The sequence below is a fragment of the Euprymna scolopes genome, chromosome 28, assembly GCF_053919585.1.
Source record: "Euprymna scolopes isolate OS-2025 chromosome 28, ASM5391958v1, whole genome shotgun sequence".
In the NCBI taxonomy this organism is placed as follows: Eukaryota; Metazoa; Mollusca; class Cephalopoda; order Sepiida; family Sepiolidae; genus Euprymna; species Euprymna scolopes.
This window is the reverse complement of record NC_136509.1, coordinates 90308764-90331899: the sequence shown is the minus strand read 5'-3', so window position 1 is coordinate 90331899 and position 23136 is coordinate 90308764. Positions and strand designations below refer to the sequence as shown.

At 34.3% G+C, this 23136-nt stretch overlaps 1 protein-coding gene across 4 annotated transcripts in view; it reads left to right on the top strand.

Annotated features, from left to right (window-relative positions):
* Positions 1-23136, top strand: part of LOC145249717 (uncharacterized) — a 179473-nt gene that overhangs the window by 65490 nt on the left and 90847 nt on the right. The window contains exon 1 of one of the 4 annotated variants that reach the window (XM_080111598.1): positions 2393-2590. The exons of 2 other annotated variants lie outside the window; for them this stretch is intronic. The gene's annotated coding sequence lies outside the window, so the exon portion shown is untranslated. Of the gene's footprint in view, positions 1-2392; positions 2737-23136 lie in introns of those variants that run through there. One more of the 4 variants, XM_080111597.1, reaches the window with a different exon arrangement.

Below are 23136 nucleotides of genomic sequence, written 5' to 3'. Positions count from 1 at the left end.
TTTATTTATTTATTTTTTTTTTTGTGAAGTTGGGATTTTATTATTAGTCAATTTTATTATTTAATCTTTTCTTATTTTTGTGTGGTTTTTATTTTGTTTTTTACATTCTCTATATAAGAAAGTAATTGATCACAGATGATGGTACTCATGCACTGTCATGCACTTATTGATCCGTGCTGAAATAATAACGTTATTATTTTAAAAGGTATTCTTAACATGGGGAGAGGAGGGTGTTTTGTACCTATTTACAATTGAATAAAAAAAAAACATATCATAAAACTTTAATTACACTTAGAAATACGATTTTTAAAAAATAGCGCGATCAGTAAGTTCATTAGCACCCAGATGATTGTCGATAATCACATTTATATTACGATTATCAAAAACAAAAATATCTTAATGTATTTTATGCACCGTGGAAACTGGGGTGGGGGTCTATTTTACCTTTATTGTGAAATTGTGTATATATATATATATATATATATATATATATATATATATATATATATATATATATATATATATATGCTGCCGGGGCTGCCCTGATTTTTTTTTTTTTTTTTTACGTAGAAATGATCGCTCTCAGTTACACCGGTTATAAAGTCGGTGTTCATTTTACAATAATCGACGATAAAGGTTCACACCGGTGATGCATGCGGCCTCTATTCCGAATTTCCGCAGTTCCCCTCATCTCTCTTGACATGCTTTTTTTATGCTTATTTTCTTTTAAACAAAAATCACCTTTTCTCGTCGGCATTTTGTATATTGTTTCCTATATCTTATCGCGATTTGTTATAAAATCCTGGTAATTATGCATTTTACCAACCGTGCTGACTGCTGAAATAATGTTGTTATTTAGAAACCTATTCTTAACACGTGGGAGGAAGGGTATTTTGTAACTATTTTGTACTTTCACCTAACAATTTAATAAACAAAAGATACTGTAAAAAACTTTAAAATCTTATTTAAAAAATAGTATGGTTCGTATTATTTTGCATAAGTACCAAAATATTTTATGTGTTTGATAGTGTCGACAATGAAAAATACCCTCTTTTTTTTCTTGGAAGAAGAGGCGCCATGCTTGGCTTAAACGTTTGTTCGAGTCAGAAATCGGTTTAAAAGCTTGTAGTGATTTTTAAAAAGTCAATAAATTGTCAAATAGAATGTAATTTTTATCTTGAGTCTCGTTTATCGATAAAAAAAAAAAAAAAGGTTGAGTATTATGGTTGAATTGTGCTAGGAACACCAAATAAAAACGGTGTTTTTTCGACAGCGACACTATTCTATGAGTGAGCGTATTTTTACTTTGGTTTGTTCTTTTTTTTACCCCCCTTTAAAAACTCTTCCTGTCCCTACTCGATGTCGGTTTCTTTTTTTTTTTTTTTTTGTCTTGTTCAATTCACGTCTTTTTTTTCTTTTAACAAAAGAACTTTTTTCTCACCAACAAATACAAACCAAACCCGTTTGTTTGTTTTGTATGTTTATTTTATTTATTTTTTTTTTCAAACTTAAATTAATTTATTAATTAACTTTTTTATTTTAACGAGATTTTCTTGCAAAAATGGGAAGAGGGAGTTCAGTGCCGACTTGAAATTGTACGCGAAATTCTTAACCTTTTTTAACCTCCTCTCTCTCTCTCTCTCATTCCTCGTATTTGTATAGAACAAATAGTCGATATTAGTTGATTGTCTTTCCCCACTACCCTACAATAATTCTCACTTTGTGTGTGTGTATGTGTGTGTGTATGTATATATATATATATATATATATATATATATACACACACACACTCGTTGTCTTTTTTTTATCCCTTATTTTTCTCTCTAGGTCACCAAGACCTGACTTAAAAAGAGAAGTTTACTTTTTTTCTCTCTTATGTCGTAACCGGAATTATTTTAAGCATTTAGTTTTCACTGATTATTATTATTTTTTTTTAAGTTCCTCATATTTCAAACCATTAGTCCTGTTTCCTGTCGTGGTGGTGGTGAGCACTTATACAAGACTTACATGCACATTTAATGCATAAATATATACCATAAAAAATAATAATCACAGATGTGGTTGCAAGATGTGTTGGGTTTTGGGTTGGTGTTCTTTTGAAATGGTGTTTATTTATTTAAGAAAAAAGGTATTGCATAATAATAATGATGATACTGCCATAACAACAACGCAAAATTCCTAAGAAGGTGGAGGAGGGGGGTCGTTTTCGATTTTATGTCATCCATTAGTCCAATGCCCCCCCCCTCTCTCTCTCTCTCTTTCTTCTGTTTTCTTCTCTCTCTTTCTCTCACGTGGTGCGAAAGCCTGAAGAAAGGTAGACGGTTTTAAAAATGGATGCTGGTGTTCTATTTATATCGAAGCGCGCGTGTGTGTGTATGTGTGTGTGTGTGTGTGTGTGTGTGTGTGACTGTAGGGTGTTGAGTTAATCGCTCTCACCCCCTCCGATGATGGCCTCTGCACACATTTTTTTTTTTTCCTTTCTTTTTTCCTATTACTGCTTGTGTTGTCATCTACGGAACTATTGATGTCCCTACTACTACTGTTGCCAAGGCCACTATTGTCACTACGATTGCAAAAAAAAAAAGAAAATGTAATTATCTCTTCTTGGGGTCTCTAGTTTAAAAAAATGGATTAGTGATCACTTACAAGGTGTGAAAAAAGAAGAAGAAATAATTGATATGGAATATAAAACGCGTTTCGTTTTCAACGAGTCTGACGATGATCGTTTTTCCTGAGGTTGGTCATATATATATATATATATTTTATATATATATATATATTTTTTTTTTTTTTTTTTTTTTTTTGTGTGTGTTACAACTGTTACATACCATTTTGTTTTAAATTTTAAGCCTTTTTGATTATTCAAATTCTCTCTTTCTAGAATACCGGCAAATATCAGGTCCATTTCGGGAGTTTGAGACTCATCCCTTATACATTATATATGCAATGTTTACGATTACTAGAAAGTTTCTGGTGTGCAAAATAAAACCGGCTGTCGAAGAAAACGTGGGTTCTTTGATGGGCAGGAGACGCGTGTGTGTAAAAATTCATGTTTTCTCTGCGATTTCGGGCAATATTCACCCAAGCGGGGTCATATGAAAAATTGACATTTATCGAAAAACCGTACTAATCCAGTTTGTACCTTCTTCTCCCACACACAGACACCCTACCCGAGGTGGAAGAGGCTACTCTCGAAGGGTGCAAAATTGGTCGTGATCGGACCCGTTGGCATACAATCCTTGAAAACACCCGGCAATAAACCACCATCGCTTTCGTCAAAGGAAGAGGTAATGCCTAGGAGAATAATCTTCTGGGGCTGAACAGAACCTTAGGTACTTGGCCCTGGTATAAGACCAGTGCAAGTGCACGTTAAAACGGTTTAATGTAAAAAAAAAAAAAAAAAAATCAGTAAAATTCAACAGTGGAATGATATTCAAAATAATAATAAAAAAACATTTTGAAAGTTAACTTTACATCGTGATTTTATAAATCGGTTTGGAATTGTTATCGAAATAAGCCATAAGATCAATCTTACAAAAATCGTATTGCCTTCTTTTTTTTTTACGCGGGCCGGTCAGATGTATCCCGCTAGTCACACAAATACCTATGTCTAGTTTCGCATGATGCGCCATCATTTGTCTGGAAACTTTCTTCCAAGCAAATATTTACTCTAACATTCATCCGTTTTAATCAATTTCTAATTTCGAATAGTAATGATTGCGCTACACAGTCATTTTAATAGGTTAATAGGTTGGAAAATGTCCGGCCTGGCCGTTTTGAAGCGATATTCAAGCCTTTTGGAACACTGGCCAAACTAAGGTAAATTTTGGCTTGAATTGAAGTTTTAAAGTCAAATAATAGGGTTCAATTGTGCTACCAAAGGAAAACCCGTAATTTCTTACACCCCCTCTCTCTTTCCAGCTCTCTCTCTGTCTCTCTCTCTCACTCTGTCTGTCTCTTCTCTCTCTCTCTCTCTCTCTCTCTCTCTCTCTCTCTCTCTCTCTCTAGCTCTAGCTCTCTAGCGACATCTCCCGGCGGATCTTGTTCCCTTGCTTTATAAATATATATATATATATATATATATGAGACCCTATCCCATCATCTCTTTCCCAAGGTTGTGCTTGACTCCATGGAGCTACATTAAAACTTAGATGTGTGTGTGTGTGTGCATAAAATGAAGTAGGTGTTAGTTGATCTTGGAAGAAAATTTAAAGTGATTGGGGGTGGGGTAAACTAAATAGACGCGTATGCCCTTCCCTTCAGCCTTGTATTGCTGGGGAGAGAACAGGGTGATTTCTTAGTGTAATTCAGTCTCCCTCCCCACACACATTTTTCTATGTTTTGTCTCCCCTTTCCTCTAGTTTGTTTTTAGTACCCCAACCCTCCCTCCTCATTCCCCCCCCCGTCTTGCTCACATCCTCCTACTCTACAACCCCCCCCCATCTCTTTCTCTTTTTCTCTTCCTGTTTTCTGCACGTCCCCCCCCCCGTTCCCTCCCTCCACACACACCTTGTGTGGACCTCCTTTTCTGAATATAACCATTATTCAACTGAATGACCTGATTGTCACTCATTTAGGCTGCTGCACTAGAAATGTATATGGATGAGTCACCAACACAAGCACACGGACGTCTGGGAATCTCAAATTAAAAAATTAAAAAAAAAAAAAAAAAATCTTATATCTCTCTAAAAATTTACTTCAGATTTAAAAGATTTACACTGGAACCATTTTTTTTTCTTTTTGCCTATATTTCTCCACTTGCAGCCATAGAAACCTTATCAATTTCCTTAAGGTGGTTCTGACAAACCTTCAAAAATGACCCTTCATTCCAATCCCCTCTTCTTTTTCAGAAATGGCCTTTTAAAGTGGATCATTAAATGTGTGTGTGTGTGTGTGTGTGCACAACATGTCCTGCAGCTTTTAAAAATACCCCTTCCCTACGCATGCACACACCCCTAGTCTAAGCTGAAGGAAATACATTATGATCTAGTCCTTGCATTTTTACTCTCACAAGCTCTCTAGAGATACACACTGTCCACCTGATGATGGCTCTCAAATGAGTCAAAACATTACATGAATGCAATGCCATCTTGCATTCTCTTTGTCTTTTACTCTTGAGACTTGTTGATGTTGTTCCTTCTGATCTTGAAGAAACCAGAAACACTTTGCTTACTACTGGGTCTAATACCTCACTTCCACTCATAAATGCCCTTTGGGAAGGAAAATATGAACCCATACATCCTTCCCCTCCAGCTATGGGTTATACAGGAGGTTAACTTAGACGATCAAGCCTTGGTAGAACAGCTAATCGTGACAAAAGGAAACTTTAAAAATCCTGGCATTGTTTGTGCAATACTGGCTCATGAGCAGTGTAGTTAACGATTGTATAATATTTGCTTCATTATAAATCATGGCCATCGTTTCAAATGAGTTGTCTATTGTTTATTGGGGATCAGCATTATTCAAGTGAATCGAATGGCTTCAAAAAAAAAAAAAAAAAGCCGGGTGAAAATTTGCAATGTAAGCATTTTTACAATCTTTTTGTGTTTTTTCAATTCTCAACATATTCGGAGACATGAACGATTAATCCATCCGATATAAATATTGTGGCTACATATTCAGAGGATTCTAAGTTATAGTCATATTATAAAAGGTTTTGCTTTTTTTTTTTCTACATCCGAAACAAGCCACTTAAACATGAAAGGGCCACCATAGGGAACTGTGTGGAGTTGAGCTGTGAGATGTCTGTTCACATTACATTTAAACTTTTGCAGATTAGTACAGTCATGGAAGCAGGAAACGGGGAAGTAATTTTAAAGTCTAGCAGTCCGAGAAATGAAACTATTAGAATAGGAGGCTTTCCGGCATCTAGAGACCTCAACAGTGATGGGATGTGATTTTGTTGCTTGTCGAGTTAGTCGGGAGTATATATGCTGAGAGAGCACAAGTACTATGAGTTCATTTTTTAAACAAGTTGCCAAAATTGCCCCGCTTTTTATTGAAACCAACCAAGAGCTCTTTTTAGTATCCTCGCTGTTCCCTTAAGTGCAATTGTCTGGATCTCTTTTGCACTTGGTTCACCAGGAGTATTAGTAAGGTAGGACTTCAGGTTCTTTTTCATAAGCCCTGTGTCACCATCCTCCATGTCTTGTAAAATAGTGATGCAATATTGCGATGATGGGACACAGATGGAAGCTTGGCCGATAGTGCAAGGCCTTTTAACTCTGTCTAAGAGTGAAAGACTAGTAACAGATGCTCCAACCCAGATGTGACAACAATACTTCATGCATGGGCGAATTGTGGCTTTGTAGAGATATAGGATACTGTCTGATGTGAGTAATTTTCTAGCATGGTAAAGGGAGCCCACCTTCTTTGCAGCAGCCTTGGCAATGTCCTTAACGATCTGTCATTGTGAAAACAAACCTTATAATAATGCCCTTAAAATATGTCACTCTAATATCTATCAGATGAAGTTATGTTATCTGGACAGATTTTAAAAGTCAGGCTCAAATAACATTTAATCTGACAAATCAAACTCGTCTTCTGACTAATTTTTATTTGTTATTGTTGCAACAATTTTTTTTTAGTTGGGGGGAGACAATATAATTTATCTTTTAAAAAATGTACTTAATCCTGTCCAAACAATTGTTAATATGAAACATTTTTAAATAATCACCTGAAAATAAAATTAGTAAGAGGGATAATTCATTTTAAATTTGAAAAAAATAGTTTACCTTAAGTTTAAAAGTGTTCAAACAGATAGTAATTAAAAACTAAAATTACTCCCTTGTATCCTGGGCAACGTTGTATAAGTACAGTTGGTGTACTTGGATTTAACACTTGATTGTAGTTGAATGATGTGACGTTTCAAACTAAGGATGGAGTACTGTAAAAGTGCTGGGAGTACAGGAGCCAACAGAAAAAGGAATGAAGAGGAAATGAGTACAAAAAGAAACGGTGAAAAGAACAGATGGGACAATGAGTGTATAACATATGCTATTGTCACTGTTGATATAGTGGTTTTAAACTGGGTTAGTGTTTGAGAGAACTGGAGAAACTATCAGTTTGGGCCTGTTAACTGATGTTGATTAGTAGTAGGGGTTTTTTTGGGGGGGGGGGGGATTTGTTTAGTTTTTTGGGGGGGGGTCCAAGTTATTTTGAATAAATTGAAGTAACTCTATATTGATAAATGTAGAGTTACGGCCCCTTTTTTTCAAAGATACTTTTTATATGAAAATATTTCCAAACTGTTCAAAGTATTTTCTGGAATGAATTTAATTAAATTAAACTTTATTGTTTTTAACAACGTGCTCCAGTAATCCACCATAAGAAGTGGCAAATCAGAATCAAATATTTATTTTGTAGGAAGAAAACTATTGACAACAAAGAAACTATAAATGGACCGGCTTTACTTGTATAGATTAGATTTAGGGCCCTCCATAAGTAAACACATCCGGCTGGTTTAATAGATGCTTTTTTTCGTGTAACCATATATGGGGTGGGTAGAAGATTGGTCAGTTTTTGTGACAGGATGGAAGGGGAGGTGAAGCTCGGTTAACTTGTGTGGAAGGTGAGGGGGGTCTGAAGGTCATAACACTAACAAAGACTGGTAGTAATTTGTGGTGCGCTCATTTGTTACCCTCGCCCCCCCCCCCCCGAAACCCATTTGCTACCCTTGAAGGGCTTGCATCATATTATCTCTTGGAAACATCATTATCATTTTTGATTATATATATATATATATATATGTTTATTGTGTGTGTGTGTGTGTGTGCGCGCGCGTACTAGCAGACCGTTCAGTGTTGCCTAGTTGTAAAATATGCATAAATATTATATTTCAATTAATGCAAAATTCTTATTATAAACACAAATACCGCAGGTATTAAATGTAATGTTAAATTCATTTTAAAATAAAGAAAAAATGAACTATTATATACAGTAATAATGTGAAAATTAACTCACATGAGTTGCCACACCAAATAGTTATGAAGTATCAGGGAGTATGAAAAGACCTAAGAGAGAAAACACTACCCAGACCTCCACTGGATGACTGGGATTTTGGAGAGGATTGTTGCCACCCAAATTCCAGTGAATACCAATGGTCGTTTCGAGCGAAAAATTAATGGTAAATAGCTGTTGCGATACATTATTTACAAAGGTTATCGAAAGAGTTGGAACCTACTGGGGAGATTTGTTGTCACCCAGATTCCATGGAATGGCATCAGATATCAGCAAATTGTCTCTGATAATAACCTCTGCCAGAACTCCTAGTAAGTACATAATTAATAATGGTCTGTGTAAAAAAAACTCCTAGTGAGTTAATAATATTAAAGATCTACTTGGCCTTAACTTTTTTCTACATTTTCAGTTTTCAACAATCGTCAGAAGTGAATTGAAAGCAAAATAGGATGAAAAGATTCATTAATGACGCATAAAGATGAAGCTGGTTTAGCCCTTCTTGGGTGATGGCTCACTTATGTACTGGACCGGATATCTTACCCTCGGCTTGCTTCTTTGCCTTCTTGGTATTTTTAAATTTTCTTATTTTGTTCTAGCTGGGGATAGATCATCTTACCGGATACCAGATATTTCAGCCACTCCAACTGAGAGATAAGTTTTTAGATTCTAACCGTCCCTTTGAGTGCAATTGTTTGTATCTCTCTTGCACTTGGTTCACCGGGTATATTTGCCAGGTAGTTTTTTAAATTATTTTCCATGTGTTTGGTTGCTCCTATATAATTACTGGAATGATGGAGATCTTCCTAAGATTCCAGTTTCTTTTTATGTCGTACATAAAACCTTGGTATTTCATTATTTTTTCCCCCCTGTCAGCTCTGTTTAACTCGGCATCATTAATGAGCCGTTATATTTTTATGTAAGCTGTACACGATTAACCTCTCCCTCTCCCGGCATGAACATTGTTCCCAGTTGCTGTCTTGTATTTTTGACCAAACAATCGGTTATACATCAACGTGATGGCATGCATGATGGATGACATTGCCACATGTGTTAGGTTTAATTAATAATACTTATTAAAGTTTTATTTTCTTGTTTTTATGGCGTTTAGTGTGTTCAGATTTCGCTAGGTTGAAATCTTGGTGGAGCAGAGACTCTTAAACAAGTTTTTAAGATCTTGGCTTCCAGGAAGAGAAAAAAAAAACTAGTGATATTCATTGACTGACTAGAACAAGCTGTTTGTATGTCGTTTTCTTCTTCTCCTTCTAGGTGTCATACATATCTGCTACTATACTTAGATATATTGATACTCCTATTACAATTGCATTGTATCCACGCCCTCCCATTCCCCCACTCCCCGATGTTTCTATCCACCCCCTTCCTCTTGCATAAACCATGAGTAAGACCAAGCATTTTTCTTATTTTTTTCTAACATTTTTTCCCCCCCATCTATCTCTTCTCTCTTTTCACTCCTTTTTTTCACCTGGTGGAATTGGGAGGAAAGAGGTAAATTCCTTTAAGAAACTAATTTTTTTTTTTTTTTTTCCGAAATATTAACTAATCTATATTGTATTAAACAAAGTTATAAAAACCATAATACTATGTCTGATTAAAAGTCAGAAATTGCGTTTCAGAATTTTTAAGATGGGGATTGATAATTCATATTATTTGCATTCTTCGGACTACTGTTCTCATCTTGAATGTCATTTTCACAACGTTTCGGTTGATGTAACCTCCAACCTTCTTCAGGTGTATCTTGTCAAACTTGAGAATGTTTCAGTCGAACTCAGAAGTCTGGACGGAATTTCAAACTGAACCCTTTATTTATTTCACGGGGACCCATGGCGCAGTGGTTAGAGTACTTGGAAACGATCAATTGTAAAAGTGATATTCTCCTAAAAGTTCAATTCTTAGTGTGGGCGACCAAAAAATACAATTGCGGATTACTTAGGACATCTATCCAGTCATGGCTGACAGAACAAGAGCATGCTACCCCCATGAAGTAAATAAATAGTTCCATTTGAAATTCTATCCAAATCCTCGAGTTCAACAGAAACATTCCTGAGTTCGACAAGATACACATAAAAAAAGGTTGGGGGTTATATCGGCCGAAATGTTGTGAAAATGACCCTCAAGATGAGAACAGTAGTTTAAAGAATCCAAATAATATGAATAACCAATCCTCAAAAATTCAGAAATGTAATACTGTTTTCATCTTGAGTGTTATTCACACAACGGTTCATTCGATGTACCATTCTACCTTCTTTACGGGGCCCTGTCGTTGGGGCATTAGAATATGCCGACTGCCCCCCTGCAGAGGGTAAAAGTCCCTCAATGGGGGTCCTGGATATGACCTTAAACTATATCCAGTGGTGAGGTCCCAGCTTGTGGGCTTTGGGGAGTGTGGAGCCACCCTTCAATTACCATTGCTCCCAGGTCCACTCTGACCCAGAGTGGTAGTACCTATTAGGGTCCCAACTATGGGTTAAATAGAAACCGACGTGAAAACAACAAATATATTCTATTAAAAAATTTTTTTTTCAAAATCTTTGGATTCGGCATTAAATAACCCGAAAAGGGTTAATATGCCGTAAAACAAAAACAACCAACCAACCTTCTTTACGGAAAGATTCCCGAAGATTGGAGGTTACATCAGTTGAAACATTCTGCGAATAACGCTCAAGATGAGAAGAGTTGTCCAAAACATCCAAATAATACCTGAAGTCAAAAACTGCATACGATACACTTACAAACCTTACATCATGGGATTCAGTGTGATCCTACTTAATTATGGTAAATAATTAATTAATAAAACAAAACAAAAAAGCTAATATTTATTCCAGTGATCAAAGGAGGATGAGAATTCATTATTTTCATTCTTATTGGTAATTGTATCAAAAAAACAACACCGAAACTAGATCAATTTTCTCTTTGTTGCTTTCTATTATATTGAACGAGGTATATTTTAAAAGAAAGATGTTACTAATGATGGGACGATTCCAATATTTTTCCGGATTCTAATAATCCAGTTCTAATTTTTGTTAAATTTCTAAAAATATATTCGGGGAGGAACAAATTATCACAATACTCTATATAATCTGTGCATATATTTTCGCAAACATGAAAATACATTTGTGGGAGATGAGGGTGATCTATAGATTTTTAGTTTTACTGGTAGTCTAAAATCAATAAATAAATTTTAAACAAAAATAAATAAAAACAATTAAAAGAATCTGTTCTGGCATCAGAAAATTGGCAGAAATTTTTCCAATGCCGATTCCAATACCCAAAAAGGTTTGAGGTTTTGTTTTTTGTTTTTTGCTCTCCCTAAGTTTTGATTAATCGTCATAACACTAGAGATTGCACACTTTTTTTTAACTCCTATGTTGATATTAAGACAGACTCCTGGCAACATTGGGTAGCCCTGCGGGTTTAGAATTTTGATTCCAAAAAATGTATTATGTTGGTGCAAAAATAATGTTTTTTATATATAAGTTGAACATCAAAAAACGACATGCTTTTTGTACCATCTTAACATAAGCAAAAATACTAGCAGAACTGTCCGTCTTTGTTAGGGTTCTGAAACTTCAAGTCAGATTATGAAAGTTGAAGGTGTTTCACATCTGCAATTTAAATAATATATTGCAATAGATGCAATGAATACTGTTTAAATTTAGTTATATATATATATATATACACACACGCACACACTAAATTTATTATCAAACTAGCAGGTCACCCAACATTGCCTGGTTGTAAAATACATTTAAATATGATCTGTTAATTTATGCAGATTTTGTATTTATTATAGCTAATTCGCTATAATATTAATCCAATATATAGCAGCGATATAATAGTTATATATACTAGCAGGACCTGTGAAAATCCAACAGGGGACTCATTCATATGTAATATATTGATGTTGGCATTCTGTAGATGTTCAGTGTAAATTATTGTAGCTTTTTTGTTAAAACTGCAAAAGTATTTATCTAAGCTAGCACGAACGCCTGGTAAAGCCCGGTCCTAAAGTACGCTTCAGTATGATATTTTAATTCTTGCAGATTTTGTGTATATTATTATAGAGTTAATGTTCTATCGATTTTTATGTTAAAATAAAAAAAATATATCTATATGACTTGGGTGCATTAACTTGAATCAAAAACTTGAGTTCCTTCAGCCATAACCGAAACCAAAATTTATGAAGAATTCTTGGTAAAATTATTTATGATAACAAATAGAGGAACATAACAATTAAACGACCCGGATGTAAGCGTGACACACAAAAGAACACACGCTATCTTATTAATATATGTATTATATCCAATATATAGTGATATAATAAATACTTGATTCTGTGGCTATACTTTTAACTAGTTTGTTGGTCCCCCAACAGGAGAGTGGACCTGTAAATTCACCCTTGTCCATTCATCTGTTTGTCCGTTCATACTTTTTTCAATAACTATGCCTTGGAGTTTTGTAAAATTTTGCACAAACATTAAACATGATATGAGTAAAAAGTAACAAAACAGATTTTCCAGGAAAACTGTTGCCCCTCCCCTCCCTGGGGATTCTTCCGGGTTATAATGTCTAAAATTGACACTTTTGTGCTTATTAAAAAAAAAATTGATGCCTTGGATTTTTATAAAACTTTCTGAAAAGTTTTAACTAACTGATTTCTATATAATTTTTTTTTTTGTTTATACTTCACAATAACTCTTGGGTGTGCCCCAGGGGCTCTTTTAGGGCTAATAAAACACTCCATTTTTGGGAATATTTTACCATATTTGTCCAAAGTTTTCTGTGTATTTCTATTTAGCGGTTTTGCATGGTGTTGAACTCAAATTTAAATATGTTACGGCCTTGGGGATTTTTGAGGCTAAATATGGGCAAATGAAGGACTTCGTCATTTCTTTTTTTTGCATAGTGCAGAACTCAAATTTACACATGTTAAGACCTAAAACTGCACCGTTTGTTCATTTTCACCAGAATTTGATGTCCCCTGGGGCTAAATGGGGAGGAGGGGGGTGGGGCAATGCTGAACTTAGTCATTTTTTTTTTTTTATGCTTCGTTCACTGTGCACTCATGAGGGCCCATGCATGCTTCACTTGTTTGTTTGTTTGTTTGTTTTTTAATCCTGTGCATAGTTTAAAAAAAAAAAAAGGATTATCTTATTCTTGGATTAACTCTACAGCCCGGGTTAAATGATTAGATTGAAAATTCCATGTGGGTTCCATCTTTTATTGTGTTAAACAATATTCCGGATAAAATGAAAATCGGATAGACAGACAATAATCTTTTTGGTAAGGTGTAAACACAGTGGCCTAGAAAGAAAATGTCCGCTAAGTTTAAGTTTTATTTAAAAACTGAAAAATATCCTGTCTCTATGTACAAATTATAAATATAATTCTTCGTAAGGGAAGTTTGCTTCGTTCAAAAAAAAGAAAATTGTTCCATATTGAATGCCAAAATCTATATTTGAACACTTTCATCTCCAACCATCAATTGACTGTGAATAACGGTTTCACACAAATAGTAAATTACAGATTTCACACCTCCTAGAATTGACTGTTAACCGACGCTTGTGACGGGCTGACCTCTGCAGTTGGTAACCCAAAACACTCAATTCCAACCCTGAAATTTTGAGAGATTCATCTTCGAATTAAATCTTTTTTTTTATTTTTATTTATTTTTATTTTTTTTCACTACTAAATCTTTCATAATCGGACTTCCAGCACAGATCTTGTGTGTGTTTCTCGCCTATATGTAACTTTGAAATATTTGTTTGCACAAAATATAAAAATACATAATGAACAAATCAGGCACACGGCCATTCAAAAGTGTGGGGTAATTGGTGTCGTTGGTCATCCTTGGTCTCAAATACTTAAAATTATCTATCCTCTCTTAACTAGAAATAACTCGCTTACCACAATACCACATTCACTCCAGGGGCTGTCCTACTTAAGATAACCCAAACGCATGTAATTATTCTTTTATTTATTTTATTAACTATTAATCAAATGTTTATTGAAATTAAAAATTATGGGAAACTAAAAACTAATTTTAAAATATCCATTTAAAATAATAAATCTGATATTTTGAATTATTTTTCTCATTTGGCATCTCTACCTGCGAAATGGTGGCGGTTAAATTACAACTTTTAATTTAGATATTATTAAAAACCGATTGAAAACACAAATTAAAAAAAAAACATGGATCAATATTTGTCCTAAATGATAGACTAAACAGATTTGTATGTCTACAGGGCTTTACATTGCGAGTGAAACAGTTGCATTTGCGATTGGTTTTTTAAAGTGACGACTAGAAATAATGAAACGCTTATTTTTTAGCGATTGTATTTCTTTCACCGACAATCTTCCAAAGCTCACAACTGCATGAAAAATATTGTTTCATTTTTTTTTTATATAAAACGAACAAAGTTAAATTATTAAAACAATGAAAGTTTAATAGAACAATATACTCCTTTTTTTTTTTTTTTTTTTTTTTTTTAACAAAGGCTGTTTAAAAAATATCTGAAGAAATTAAAATGTTTATACTTTCAAGTATCAATATAAAATTTGTTTTATATTTAGAATTACACTTATTTAAAAAAAAAACACAGAAAAATATTTATGATATACATACTCGTCACAGAATGAAGATGTCATATTCTAAAAATCATGTGGGTTTGGCTAGTAACTTTTCTATTTAGCTAGTAAACAAAAATATTTAGTTGTGAAAGGTCAATTAAAGATAAGTTTGTTCGTAGAGCCCTGGTCTACCTTCTATTAAAAAGTCGGGCATATTGTAGTAAAGACAACAAAACGAAAAAGTGATAAAAAATATATAACAAGTATTACCAAAATCAAGATAAATTCTACCTACCTGAATCAGTTTCTTTTTCTTTTTACTCCGAAATACAAGTATCTAATGTTAATGAAGAAAAATAAAGTGGCTGACATGAGACGGTCATCTGTGGACCCTTGATAATTGCTCAAAAATTAAATGAAATATTGGCAGAAACTCACCTAATAAATATCACAGTGAAATTTATTAGGTGAGTTTTCTACCAATATTTTGTTTAATTTTTGACCTTTGAGCGATTATCAAGAGTCTCCATGCAGGGTTTGTAGCAGCCACAGTTAATTTTCATTTTAACTGAACAATGTGGTTACACAAATTCTTTTTAACTGAAAAACACTTTAAACTAAGTTGAACCACAAAAAAAACTTATTCAAGTAATTTACCTTACATTTGGTAACGTTTATTTATTATATACAACTATGGTCAAAATTATGAAACGCCAATGAAAAATCGAAATTATGATTCAAACTTAAATATTTAAAGGTTAAGAATAGTGGAATAAACATTAATAAATCTATTTTAACAACAATCTCTGAATTTACCGAATTTCCATTATTAACGATTAATATATTGTCCAATTGGCTACTGTACACTCTTTAACCCTTATCCTCGAATGGCCTCTTGGCCTTGATAAGTGGAATCAATATTTGGCATATCCTTTTTTTGCCTTTATAACAGCTTTTATTTGTGCTTGCATATTATTAATTGTTGCAGATGGTAGGATGTGTTTTCTGCCATTTTTCATGAAGTTTGGCCTCGGATTCTTTTTTTTTTTTTTTTTATAAACATTTGTGCATTCTCACTTTTCCCCTATATTGGATCACAATGGGATTTCGGTCTAGGGATTGAGGGGGCCACTTCATCACTAATCCCTTTTTTCTCCATTGAAACTTTTGACGTATGGCATGGGGCATTGTCTTGTTGGAAGATTACATCACTTGGAAGGTTATAGCCATGCAGCCCCAAACCATTACGCTTCCTCCTCCAAATTTGTCATTGGAACCACACAATCAGGATGAAATACCTCTGCTTTCCTACAGCGAACATAAATCCCTGTAGAGATGCCAAAAATCTGATTTAAAAAAAAAAATGAGAATTTACTACAATTTTTGAATAGCTGATATGGATGTGTATTCACATAAAACTTCAATTGTTCCTTTCAAAGTTTAGGAAATAGAAGCTGTTAACTTATCTCAAAGTTACTTTTGTCAGACTAAAAAAATTTGGCCCAATCATTGGGTTTTCAATTTTTGTATTTTTTGCAAATTCCAGTCGTTTTTTTTCTTGTTGGCCTAAGACAAATATGGCTTCTTCCTAGCTTTGCATCATTTTAATCCCACTTCTAATAATCTTATTCTCACTGTTTGAGCTGATATGTTTTTGTTTGCATCTTCCCTAAGTTCAGCAGCAAGCGCTAAAGAATTTTTCTTCCTATCTGCAAGGGATGCTTTTTTCAAAGATATGTCTTCCCCGGTGGTTGTAGACTTTTTACAGCTTTGTTCTTATTTGTTTTTGAAAGACTTTGGTTCCTTGTATCTTTTAATTTGCTGTTTGAACTCCCTTCTTTGAACATGCCATCTTTCTGGCAATTTCAACCTGAGAATATCCTTCACTAGGTAAAGCAACAATTTGTGTCTAATCTCTGAAAGCTGCTTCTTTGGAGACATTTTCAATTAATAATACTATTATAGGACTGGCAGGAATCAAATATTATCTGAAAAATAAGAAACAACTTTTAGTATGAAAATGAATCATTTTGAATATTGGAATGAATTTAGTATGAAACTCAGCTAAAGCTCTTGAAAGAGGCTTTTAAAAATGAGCTTCGAGGCAAAGCCACTATTTAATTGTATTTATCATTAAAAAAAAACAAATCTAAATTTCTAAATGATAAAAATAAACAGTAAATCATCTAAGAGTTTGTGGCGGAACGGTTAATGCGTCGGACTATGATAAACATGGTCTGGAGTTCGATTCCTAGAAACAGTCAAGCTATGCTGATGAGAGGTAGTTACCTTGAAACACGTGTGTACGTAGATTACTGTTTTAAAAATAATAAAAATAAAATGTTATATACGTCCAAATAAATTATGGGCGACTTTCTAAATAAATAAAAATGAACTTCGAGGCGAAGCCACTATTTAACCGTATTTATCATTAAAAAAAACAAATCCAAAATCTACTGTTAAATATTTTACATTTGCTCTCAACTGTTCACTGTACAATTATTAATTTTTGAATGCATACGTTTAAACTATTTAAGTTTTTTTAGAGGCGCTCTATAATTTTGTCCATGGCTGTATTTGTTCTTGGCCACTTTTTGCCAAATTCCCAAAAAGTATATCAAAGAAGCAATGTATACAGAGGTTCTACCATATATTTAAGGTTTAGGGTTTTGGCTCTTAAACACTTTTTTCTTTACAAAAACAATTTGTAAATAATCTAGAGAAATATTAACAATGAAGGTTGCCAAAAAATAAATTAAAAAAATCACTTAATGTCAAAGATTTTCTTTGGCACATTTTTTCATAACATGACTAATGATCCCTACTTCAAAATTCTAATGACCTTAAACTGCATCCAATGGTTTAATAAGCGCTCTTAGTTGCCATTGTTCACGTCCACTCTGACTCCAGACTCATTATCTATAAAGATCCTATGAAAGGGTTAAGTAGAATATGTCTACAGGCTACTTATCAAATATCCACCTGCAAAACAAATCTGGAAACTATGTTTTTAAAATTTTTTAGATAATGATTGATTATTTGTGTTATTTGGATTCTTCAGACTACTGTTCTCATCTTGAGTGTCATTTTCACAACCTTTCAGTCGATGTAAGCTGCCTTGAATTCATACTAGAAGTGTCTGTGGCAAAATGTATAAAACTACTTGGTAAAACTCAGTTAAGTTACACTTGTCTGAAGATTGAAGGTTCAATCCTCAGTGAGGGCGACATTCAAAATGCAATTATGAATTACTTAGTAATTCTACCTAGTCATGGCTGACAGAACGAGAGAATGCTACCCATCGTGGAGTAAAAGGGTTCTGTTAGAAATTCTGTCCAGATTCCCAGAGTTTGACAAGATGTACCTGAAGAAGGCCGAAGGTTACATAGACAGAAATATTGTGAAAATAACACATAAGATGAGAACAGTAGTCTTAAGAATCCAAATTATATGAAATTTAAGAAACCATTTGCACACAAAACTTATACGTGGATTTTTGCATAAAATGAACCAACATAAAATAATATACTGTAAACTCCAACCAATCCTCAGAGTCCTGGGTGACATGTATCAACTTGTTGGTATACCTTGTTTTTTTTTTTTTTGTTTTTTTTGTTTTATAGCAAGTCTTAGTTTTGGTCCTTGTCCAGAATTCACCCTAGATTAAAAAATTAAGAAAAATTTGTGTTATATACATACACGTCACTAAACGAAAATATATGCCAAAAATCATGTAAATTGATCCAGTAGTTTTCTTTTTAATTAAGAAAATCAAATTTTATGAGTAACAGGAAAAAAAAGACTGTTTTGCCTGCCATTTTTAAAAAAAATAAAGTTAAGAAACAATAATTCAAACTTGCAAGATTTGTGTTATAACACTCACAAACTTGCGTTAATCGCTTAAAAATGATTTTGTTTATAAAAATAAAACTACTTGATCAATTAACATGATATTTAGAATATGATAATTTCGTTTTGTCATGAGTATGCATATGATACAGATGTTTTTGTTTTTTAATATAGGGAGAATTCTGGACAAGAACCTTATTTTTTGTTTACTTTCACTTGAAGACTCTTTACAACATAAAAAAAGTTTCATTTGTGGCTGTTTGGTTAGAAATGCGGTCTTTGTGTATTTTGATCCGATTTGTTTTTTTTACTTATTTCTTTACTCCTTGGCCTCCCCACAGTTGCACGTGTTGAACATAAATGTATTTGAATTATTCGGGCTATTATTCTCATTCTTGGTTATTTTCACAAAATCTTAGACATAACTCACAAGCTTCTATAGGGACATCTGTTTTTTTAACTCTGGAGCCTATAGAAGTGCAGTGGTTAAATCAGCTGAAATTATGAAAAAGAACAACCAAGGTGATTATCTATATATTAATAGGATAGTGTGTGTGTGTGTGTCACACTTACATCCAAGTGACTGTCGTTTAATTGTTATAGATTTCTATTTCTTGTAATAAATAATTTTACCAAGAATTATTCATAAGTTTTGGTTTCAGTTTCGATTATAGCTGAAGGAACTCTAGTTATATATATATATATATATATATATATATATATATTTTCATAAGTTTTGGTTTTGATTCAAGCTGATGCACCCAAGTCATGGATATATTTTAATTTTGAAATCACAACCTTATAATATATAAAAATCGATAGAACATTAACTCTATAATAATAATATATACAAAATCTGCAAAGAATTAAAATATATTTAAGCATACTTTACGACCGGGCTTCACCAGGCGTCCCTGCTAGCTTACATAAATAATTTTGCAGTTTTAATAAAAGAGCTACAATTGGCCAAGATCAAAGTGTAGTATCTGTTCCGGCAGATGCTGCAAGCTATGACTAGCTATGACTAGCAAAGACCAGATGTGGGGGCAACCCCACATGCCTGACCTTTAACCAGCTCCCATTTCCCACCTCTCGGGAGCTGGTCCCCTTTTTTCCCTTCCCCCTCCCTTCACTCCTCACATTAAAAATCGGCCTTGTGCCTAATTTGCTCGGTGGGGGAGCAAATAAATACCATCTGTTCTTCAGATGCTGCACTTCCATTTCTTGTTCGCTTTCAGTGGAGGAACAGTCCTTCACGACTGAGACAATTTTTTATTTTTGTACCTTTTCTCAACGTTAAAAAACGACCCTGGTGTCTAACTCTGTCCCGTGGGGAGGCATTGTAAATAGGTACAATAATATCAGAGCATCTCCAGTTTTGCTGAACATTTGCAGAATGCTAACATCAATATATTACATATGAATAAGTCCCCTGTGGAATTTTCACAGGTCTTACGACTAGTATATAATTTTTCTTACTCTCCATCAAATCTAAAAGCAAATGAAAATTTAATGAACAAAGTTTCTTTCCTAGAATTGTCTTTCTGTGGAACACAATACTGCAAAACTGTAAATAAATTTTGTTGAGTCGCCGTCTTCTATAATATAAATCTCATCTGTTTCTTTAAATGTATGCTTGTATGGCTGCCTAAAACTTTCAACAGAGGCAACGGATTTTCACGAGATCGGTATCGTTTTGAAGTTTGACTCTTCGGGCGACAAATATCGAAAAATTGGCTAAAAACATTAATTCCTTCACTCTCAACTGGGCACTTTTCTAGAAGGAGGGGGTCGCTTTTTTTCGCCGATATTTTCGAAAGTCATCCCCTCTTTTCAACTGACTAGCCTTAATTTAAACTTTCACCACTTCCAGTTTGGTGATGGATGCAACGGCAAAGACATCAGTTTTTTTTGGGGGGGGGTCACATTCTTTTCCTCCTTTGCAGTACGGGTTCGAGCCTGCTTGCCTACTACCACTTTTTTGTTCAACACACACCTCCAAACACCCGGGTAACGCCGGGCACCCAAGCTAGTCTTGAATAATTAAACCCTATCCAACTTCCACTATTACTAATCATCATCATGTTTTCTCACAGTTGTCACAAGTGATCTTTTGGCCTTGATAAGCTGTCGCCCCCTGGTAAAAAAAAAAAAACTTGTTCGACCTAAAGATTCACAAATTTGAAAAGTTGCATCTAAAAATGGTCGGAGGTTGCATCGGCTGAAATTTTGTAGAAATAACTTAAGATGAGGTTCAAAAGCTCAACAAATGGTACTTAATGACCTTTTCTTGCTAAACAGTTCGCAGTATGCGGTGAGGATTAATAAGTGATGCAATCTATAAAAAGAAGTAGCATCTTCCCCTACATCCCTATCTGGTAACCATTGAAGAGAAAGCCTTTAGGTGGCTCTTGACTACAGTCAGTCAATTTATACAGCGTTACACAGAAGCCACTGGGTGACACGTAAATCAATTTACCATTTTAAAATGAAATATCTTTCTGCAATAAAATCTGAATATTAAGAAAATTATTTTCACCTTGAAAACATTGTTTCATATTCGAATTATATTATAAAATTAGACCGCCAAATAACGATGACTGTGTTTTTCTCAAAATAAATCATCTATTTATCTTTAAAGAATAAATAAAAATGTTTAAACATGAAACGATTTCTTTCAAGTGCAAATACTTATTAACCTAGAACACGCAGCTCAAAACTTTTAAACCAACTGTGACTAACACCTCCACGGACTGATTTCCACGAGGAATTTTATATCTCCAACAGGAAAGATGATTTACAAAAAAAAAAAATCTTAAGTCAAAAGCTTGTTTATTCTGTAAGAATTTTTTTTTTTTTACACAGGCATCACCATATTATCAAGGCCAAGAGGCCACTCAAGGATAAGGGTTAAAGAGTGTACAGTAGAAATTGGAAAATATATAGTTATCGTTAGTAATGAAAATTCGGTAAATTTGTTAACTTATATGGAACGGCTCATCAAGAACTTATTTACGTTAGACTTGAAGGCAACCATATATTGTACTCAGCCGGAAAGCAGGAAAACGGAAGACAATTCCACAGGCGTGCAGTTCTAAGAAAGAAGCTTTGTTCATGGAATCTACGTTTAGGTTTAGGCACAGACAAAGAGTGGGGGAAATTATTGATAGTGTTTTCAGCTAGACGAGTGTTTCCTGTGAAAGTTGGGCGAGGGGGGACCATAGACTGAAGCTCAGTCGAACACTTTCCATGAAAATAACGATACATCAGAGACAAGCTCGCAACATCTCTTCTGTGAGATAGAGGTTGCATGGAAGAGAAAAGGACATCTCCTACGAGGCTACAAAGTCTATTTTGAACTCTATCAAGGCAGGACAAGTTCTTTCTAGCAGCTCCTGCCCAGATGTGGCAACAGTATTCCATCATTGGACGTACCTGGCTCTTATATAGGTAGAGAATTGCATCAGCAGTGAGATATCTACTGGATGAATAATTTATTTATTTTTAAGAAAAACACAAACACATCATTATTTGGCTTTCTAATTTAAGCAACGTTGAACCTGGTCACTACTAAATGAGTGATCATTTGGGGCTTTCAGGTGTTGTATGTGCTCTCCACTTATCTCGGCATTATTTCCAGCCGTCCTGGACTTCTCCTTGCCACTGGACCCAAACAGTGCCAATTCAGGAGAGGTGTATTTGGAGATTGCGCAACCCTTGCCTCACAAATGCGCAGCTTCCCCTACAGGGAGTATCCTTTGTCTTTCGAGACTGAATGGAGTCATTGAAATTTCTATAATTCAAAATTTGATTATTTTAAGGCTGTTTTTGGTTGTGAATTTATTCATATTAAAATTTCCAACGATTTTATAATTTTATAAATCTGAAAAAGAAAAATCAAAATTAACTTTAAAAAATTCATTTTAAAATAATAAAGTTACTTGTGCATTACCTTGTATTTATTTCGGGATTGAGTTATAGTTTAGCTTAGACATAGGTGCACCTTCCCAGGCATTGCCTCTCTCTTTTTAGGGAAGGGAGGGTTATTGCCTCCTACTAAAGAATGGTCCTGGATATGACCTTAAACTATATCCAGTGGTGAGGCCCCATCTTGCGGGCTTTGGGGAGTGTGGAGCCACCCTTTAATTACCATTGCTCCCAGGTCCACTCTGACCCGGAGTGGTAGTACCTGTTAGGGTTCCAACTATGGGTTAAATAGAAACCGATTTGAAAACAACAAATATATTCTATTAAAAAAATTTTCTTAAATCTTTGGATTCGGCATTAAATAACCCGAAAAGGGTTGATATGCCGTAAAACAAAAACAACCAACCAACCTACTAAAAAATACTGACATATTCATTCACAGCTATTTTTGTACCCAGCCAGAATATCCCCCCCCCCTCCTTAGTGGGAGCTTGGTTTTCTCCCTCTTCCAATCTTGTCACATTTTGTCATGGTATTGATTTGGCTATAAAGATTGCTTGCGTTATGCAATTTAGAAAACTTGTCTTTTCTTAACCAAACTTCTATGACTGAAATGGAAATAAGAAATCACCCTGACTTTGCCTCTGCCGATAGACAGCTCACCCAATCACATTTATTCTTTTTTCCTCCTCCACCTCCTCCACCACAAAATATCAAGTACCCATTACAATAAAATCCTATCCTCATAAACCGCAATAACCTTTTAACGAAACTCGGCGTTGAAAACACAACCATGCAAACAATCTGAGAAAACCT